Source organism: Gossypium raimondii, chromosome 11 (assembly GCF_025698545.1).
Source record: "Gossypium raimondii isolate GPD5lz chromosome 11, ASM2569854v1, whole genome shotgun sequence".
NCBI classification, from domain to species: Eukaryota; Viridiplantae; Streptophyta; class Magnoliopsida; order Malvales; family Malvaceae; genus Gossypium; species Gossypium raimondii.
The window spans coordinates 41,861,242-41,868,058 of record NC_068575.1 but is presented as its reverse complement, the minus strand read 5'-3'; the positions used below and the strand labels follow the sequence as shown (position 1 = coordinate 41,868,058).

Below are 6,817 nucleotides of genomic sequence, written 5' to 3'. Positions count from 1 at the left end.
AGGAGGAAGAAGCTGTGGAATTCCTCAAATTTTTAAAGCATAGTGAGTATAATGTCGTTGAGCAGTTGCATAAATAACTGGCCCGCATATCTGTACTGTCCTTACTCTTGAATTCAGAAGTACATCGAAATACGTTGATGAAGATGCTAAATGAGACCTATGTGTCCAAGGACATTTCTGTCTGTAAGCTAGATCGGTTGGTCAATAATATCAGTGCTGATAATTTCATATTTTTCAATGATGATGGAATACCTTCGGGGGGCATGGGATCTACCAAAGCTTTGCATATCATTACACGATGTAAGGGGCGTATTTTGCCAGGAGTACTGATTGACAATGGGTCAGCTGTGAACGTATTGCCGTTATTCACACTTAACAGGCTACCCATAGACAGTTTGCACATGAAAACGTGTCAAAATGTAGTGAGGGCATTTGACGGTACAGAAAGGAAGGTCATGGGAAGAATTGAGGTACCCTTACTGATTGGTCCAACAGTTTATGAGGTAGATTTTATTGTGATGGACATCAAACCTTCCTATAACTGCTTATTAGGAAGACCATGGATTCATTCAATAGGGCGATCTGTCATCATTACATCAGATGTTGAAGTTAGTGTCAGATGGTCAGCTAGTGACAATAAAAGCCGAAGAGGATATAATAGCAGCTGTATCCAATGAGATGCCATACGTGGAGACCAATAACGAGTCAGTTGAATGCTCATTTTGATCTTTAGAGTTTGTAAATGCGGCATTTGTTCCTGAAGGGAGCAAAATTTTGGTTCCAAAATTATCCAAAACCACAGAGATGGGTTTACAATTGTTGGTAGGAAGAGGAACTTTACCTGGAAGAGGGCTAGGGAGATATCTTCAAGGGAAAACTAAGGTTCCGGTGCTGAAAGAAAAGCAGGATCACTTTGGCTTAGGATACAAGCCAGATAGAGGACAGAAAAGAAAGGAGATAGAGAAAAGGCAGAAAAGAAGAATGACACGTTTAAATGGGGAAGAAGCTAAGTGGGAGCCAATGATAATTCCCCACATATCCAAAACTTTCATATCTGGAGGAGTTATTCATCAGGAGAGTAGGAAATCGGTTGAGGAAAGAATCGAGGAGACGTTGGGAAATATGCACATTAATGCCATTTATGAGCATGAGAATAAAGAGAGAAGTTGGCTAGACATTCGTCCTTATGAGCCTGGGAGTGTTCTAGACAATTGGATTACGGAAGAAATACCTAAAGTCTTTAGAACTGTCTCAGAGTAATATTCAGAACAAACTTGTTGTTTTAGCCTAGAAATAACAAGAATTCTTTTGTGAAATAGGCTTATGTTTAAAAATCATTATTTTAATAAAATACATCTTTGCAATTGTTTCGAGTAAATATTCTTTCATTCTTCTCATACGCCTAAATTTATTCTTTCATTACATAAATAATTGTACATAAATTCATACATTCTTTTGTAACCATAATAGGTCTCCGTGTATCAATGACGTGAATGACACTCTACGAGCTCAGAGTGCCCTTTTGAACGAAACGTGTGTTTAGAGGGATCGCGTGACTTTGAAGGTGATGAAGAGGGTGGTTTATCTTTAGACTTGTTGAGGATGGTGGAGCAAGAGGAAAAGCAAATCTTACCTCACAAAGAGTCAATAGAAGTTGTGAGCTTGGAAGAAGGGAAGGAGGTGAAAATTGGAACTGAAATTCTCGCAAAGACAAGACGAGACCTCATTGAATTACTCCATGAATTCAAAGATGTCTTCTCATGGTCATACCAGGATATGCCTGGATTGAGTGTTGACATTGTAGTGCATCGCCTACCCATAAAAGAGGATTGCAAACCAGTTCAACAGAAGCTCAGAAGAATGAGGCCTGATATCGTGCTCAAAATAAAAGAGGAGGTTAAGAAACAGTTTGATGCTGGTTTTTTACAGGAGGTCAAATATTCTGAGTGGGTAGCCAATATCGTCCCAATCCCTAAAAAAGATGGAAAAGTACGAATGTGCGTGGATTACAGGGATTTGAACAAGGCAAGTCCAAAGGACAATTTCCCATTGCCACATATTGATAAGCTGGTGGATAATACGGCGGGATTTTCGCTGTTTTCTTTTATGGATGGGTTCTCAGGATACAATCAGATAAAGATGCACCCGGAAGATATGGGAAAGACTATGGTCATTCCTTTATGGGGAACTTTTTGCTATAAGGTGATGCCATTCGGATTAAAAAACGCGGGAGTAACATATTAGAGAGCCATGGTAGCCTTGTTCCATGACATGATGCACAAAGAAATTGAGGTGTATGTTGATGATATGATTGCCAAATCCAGAACAGAGGAGGAACATGTGCAGGTCCTGAGAAAATTGTTCTTAAGATTAAGGAAGTTTCAGCTCAAGCTTAAGCCAACAAAGTGCACTTTCGGAGCCAGGTCAGGAAAATTGTTGGGCTTTATAGTTAGTGAAAAAGGAATTGAGATTGATCCAGACAAGGTCAAGGCAATACAAGATCTATCGCCACCACGTACCCAGAAAGAAGTTTGAGGTTTCTTAGGAAGACTGAATTACATTGCTCGGTTCATTTCACAGTTGACCGAGAAATGTGATCCCATATTTCGCCTTTTGAAGAAACATAATCCTGACGTTTGGAATGAAGAATGTCAGAAAGCCTTTGAAAAGATAAAGCAATACTTATCCAATACCCCAATTCTATCACCACCCAGCCCAGATAGACCATTGATTTTGTATTTAACGGTGTTCAATAACTCTATGGGATGCGTGCTGGGTCAACATGATGCGACTGGAAAGAAGGAAAAGGCAATTTACTATCTCAGCAAGAAATTCACTGATTGTGAGATGAGATATTCACCTATTGAAAAATTGTGATGCGCCTTGATTTGGACAACTAAGAGGTTGGGGCAATACTTACTCTATCATACGACTTGGCTAATTTCAAAATTAGACCCTTTGAAGTATATGATGGAGTCAACAGCATTGAATGGAAGAATGGCTAGATGGCAGATCTTACTTTCTGAGTTTGATATCGTATACGTAAGTCAGAAAGCCATCAAGGGAAGTACGATAGCAGATTTCTTGGCTAGCAAGCCTCTGGAAGATTATGAGCCTTTAAACTTTGATTTCCCGAATGAAGATTTGATGTATTTGGCAAATGCTGAAGAGGATCCCCAAAAGAATCATTCTTGGAGATTAAACTTTGATGGAGCATCGAATGCATTAGGCAATGGAATTGAGGCAGTCCTGGTGTCTCCGAATGGAGATTATCATCCTTTCACCAGTAAATTAGACTTTGATTGCACTAATAACATGGCTGAGTACGAAGCTTGCATCATGGGTATACGGGCAGCCATAGAGCGGAAAATCAAGACATTAGAGGTGTACGGAGACTCAGCATTGGTAATATACCAGATAAGAGGGGAATGGGAGACAAGGGACCCTAAATTGATCCGTTACCGGAGATTGGTTTTCGACTTGATCAAAGAGTTTGACAACATTACCTTCTGTTATCTTCCACGAGAAGAAAATCAAATGGCGGATGCTCTTGCTACTTTAGCTTCCATGATTAAAGTGAATCAATTAGATGACATGAAACCCATTCAAATTAGTATTTATGAGATCCCAGCCCATTGTTACAGCATTGAAGAAGTGGAAAAGGACGATAGTCCTTGGTACCAAGATATATTGCTATATGTGAAGAATCGCGCATATCCTGATCAGGCAATAGAGAATGATAAGAGGACTTTGAGGAGACTAGCTATTGACTATGTCTTAGATGGGGAGATCCTATACAAAAGGGGAAAGGATCGAGTACTGTTGAGATGTGTGGACGCTGTAGAGGCTAAGGAAATTTTAGAAGAAGTCCATGAGGGTGTTTGTGGAACGCACGCTAATGGATTCACCATGGCTAGGCAGATTATGAGATTCGGGTATTACTGGTCCACTATGGAAGGAGATTGCATCAATCATGCCAAGAAATGCCATAAATGCCAAATTTATGGGGGTAAAATGCACGCACCTCTTTCTCCTCTTCATGTTATGACTTCTCCATGGCCTTTCTCCATGTGGGGTATGGACGTCATTGGACCAATATCACCGAAGGCTTCTAATTGACATCGTTTCATTTTTGTGGTTATTGACTACTTCACTAAGTGGGTAGAGGCAGCCTCATATGCTAATGTCACGAAGTCGGTGATCGATGAAGTTTTGAAGAAGGAAATCATATGTCGATATGGAATGCCTGAAAAAATCATATCTGACAATGCGTTGAATCTGAATAACAGCACAATAGCGGAAGTCTGCAATCAGTTCAACATTAGACACCATAATTCATCACCGTATCACCCAAAAATGAATGGTGCAGTGGAAGCGGCGAACAAAAATATCAAGAAATCGTGGCGAAAATGGCTGAAACTTACAAAGATTGGCATGAGAAGTTACCTTTCGCTCTTCTTGCTTACCGAACATCTATCAGGACTTCTACTGGGGCAACACCTTTTTCGTTGGTTTATGGAATGGAGGCAGTTTTACCCATTGAGGTTGAAATTCCTTCTCTCCGAGTTTTGGTGGATTTTACCTCCCTGTGGTTACAGTGGAGTACATTGAAGCCAGTAATTCTACTTCCCTGGGCAACAGTGGAGTAGATTGAAGATTATAAGTCTTATCTCCCTGAAGTTGTAGTGGAGTAGACTAATGAAACAAGTCTGATCCTCTTGGAATTGCAGTGAGGTAGACTGAAGATGGCAAATCTTATCTCTCTGAAGATGCAGTGGAGTAGATTGAAGCACTAGTTCCTGTACCTCTGAAGATGCAGTAGGAAGGAATACCAAAGTCCAGTACGACCAGGCAAAATTGTTTTTGGTCTTTACTCTGTTCTCGTTACCCGACAACAAGTAAAGATGGGTAGCTGTAATAACAAATTTTGCCCGGGCCTAAAAGGGCTCAAATTACAATTGGCCTATATGGCCCAGACCCAAAACCCAAACCAAAATACAATAACAAATGGCCCAAAATTAACCCCCAAGCCCAAGAACAATTTCGGAAACCCTAGGGTTCAAGGGTAAACTTCAGCGCCGCAAGCCAAGCCTCGCTCCAAATCTTCCCCGATCTTCACCTGCAAGGAAACAAAACAACAAAGAAAGAAATAAACAGCAAATCAAAGATTTGTAATCAAAATAGATTTGTTTCTTGATTTCTTTTTTTTTTTGTTTTTCATTCGGCTATAAAACAATTATTGTAACACTGTAATGAGGATCCGAATTCGAAATCATAAAAAAATAACTACTTTCAATCAAAAAGAGAGAACTCAATACAAAAGCAAAGATCAGTTCAAAGGTTTATTTTTTTTATAGCTTTTTTTATTTGTTTTATTTTATCTACTTTTTTTTTCCTTTCTTTCTTCATTCGTAAAATAAATAAAATAAATAATAAAAAGAAAGAAACAACCTGTTTGCTTTTGAAACAGTCGAGGGAGCCACCCCCGAGGATCGGTGGCCGGAAACCGAAAGGTTTCTTGACATTTTTTAGGCTTTTGTGGGGGTTTTTTGATGATTTGAACTAAGATCTGGGTTTGGAAGGGTCGAGAAGGCCAAAAGAGTCATTTTCTCTCTTTCCGGCCACCGCAAATGGTGGTGCCGGCGCCGGAGATCGGCGGTCGATACGGTGGTCGATGACTAGCCGATGACTGGACCCTGGCCGGATTCACTAAAAGGGAGAGGATTTTTAGAGAGGATTTCTGTTTTTTTAGGGGAAGATTGAAAATGAATTTTTTGAAGTTTTAGGGGCTTATATAGGGTACCAAAACGGTACCGTTTTGGAGAGCCCCCAAACGCCCAAAACGGCGTCGTTTTGAGTGCCCGACCAGACTCCGACCCGATCCACTTTAGGATCTGCGTGTTTTTGAGCATAGAGGCAAATTGCGCTTTTAGCCCCTCCGCCTTTTAACATATTTCCAATTAAGTATTTTTGTTTTTTTAATTTGGCCTTTAATTTATTTTTAATTCCAATTTAATCCTTTTGAACGGCGCCGTTTTAGAGGAGAAGGGAAAATTGCCCTTCCAGCCCCTCTATGTAATTCGAGCGTTCAATTAAGTCCTCTAGACTTTATTTATTTGCGAATTTACCCCAGATCTTTACTGGCGATCCAATTTAGTCCATTTTCATATTTTCTTTAAAAATCAATATTTTTGATAATGCAATTATATTCTTTTAATTTTTATTTTATAATTCTCATATGCATTTATTATTTTTTATATATGTATATTTTTAAGCATGTATTTATGTTTTTTATATACTAAAATTTTCATATTTATATTTTATATACACGTGTTTAATTTATTTAATTAATTTTAATATTATATTAATTGTTTAAAACTCATGTATTTTTTATTATGTATGTAGTATATTTCTTTATTTGCTTATTAATTTATGGTTGCATATTTTTATTATTATCTTGCCTATTTATTTGATATTTTGCATGTCATGATTTTATTTATTTACTTGTTTATTCATATTATTTCTATGAAATTGTTGTAGTTATTATTGATATTTGTTTAAGGGGCATTCATTTACATATTCAACATAACATTACCTCGTCTCTTATTTAATTTTATAATAAAACGTTTCAAAATAGAGGTAATACTCGTATTTAGGATTTCTCAAGGAAATTGAGCCCTAACGTATTGGGTTCCGATTTTTTTGAAAATCTAACAATCGAGGATTGCCCTTTAAATCAAATAAAAATAAGAACTCATTCTTGGGAATTCAACACGTTGTGTCCTAACGTATTGGATGTGACGCATTGATTTCTCGA

General features: G+C 38.3%; 1 pseudogene; it reads left to right on the top strand.

Moving 5' to 3' along the window:
* The first annotated feature begins 263 nt into the window (after positions 1 to 263).
* LOC128034808 (uncharacterized) lies at positions 264 to 5,678 on the top strand (annotated as a pseudogene).
* The last annotated feature ends 1,139 nt before the right edge of the window (positions 5,679 to 6,817 follow it).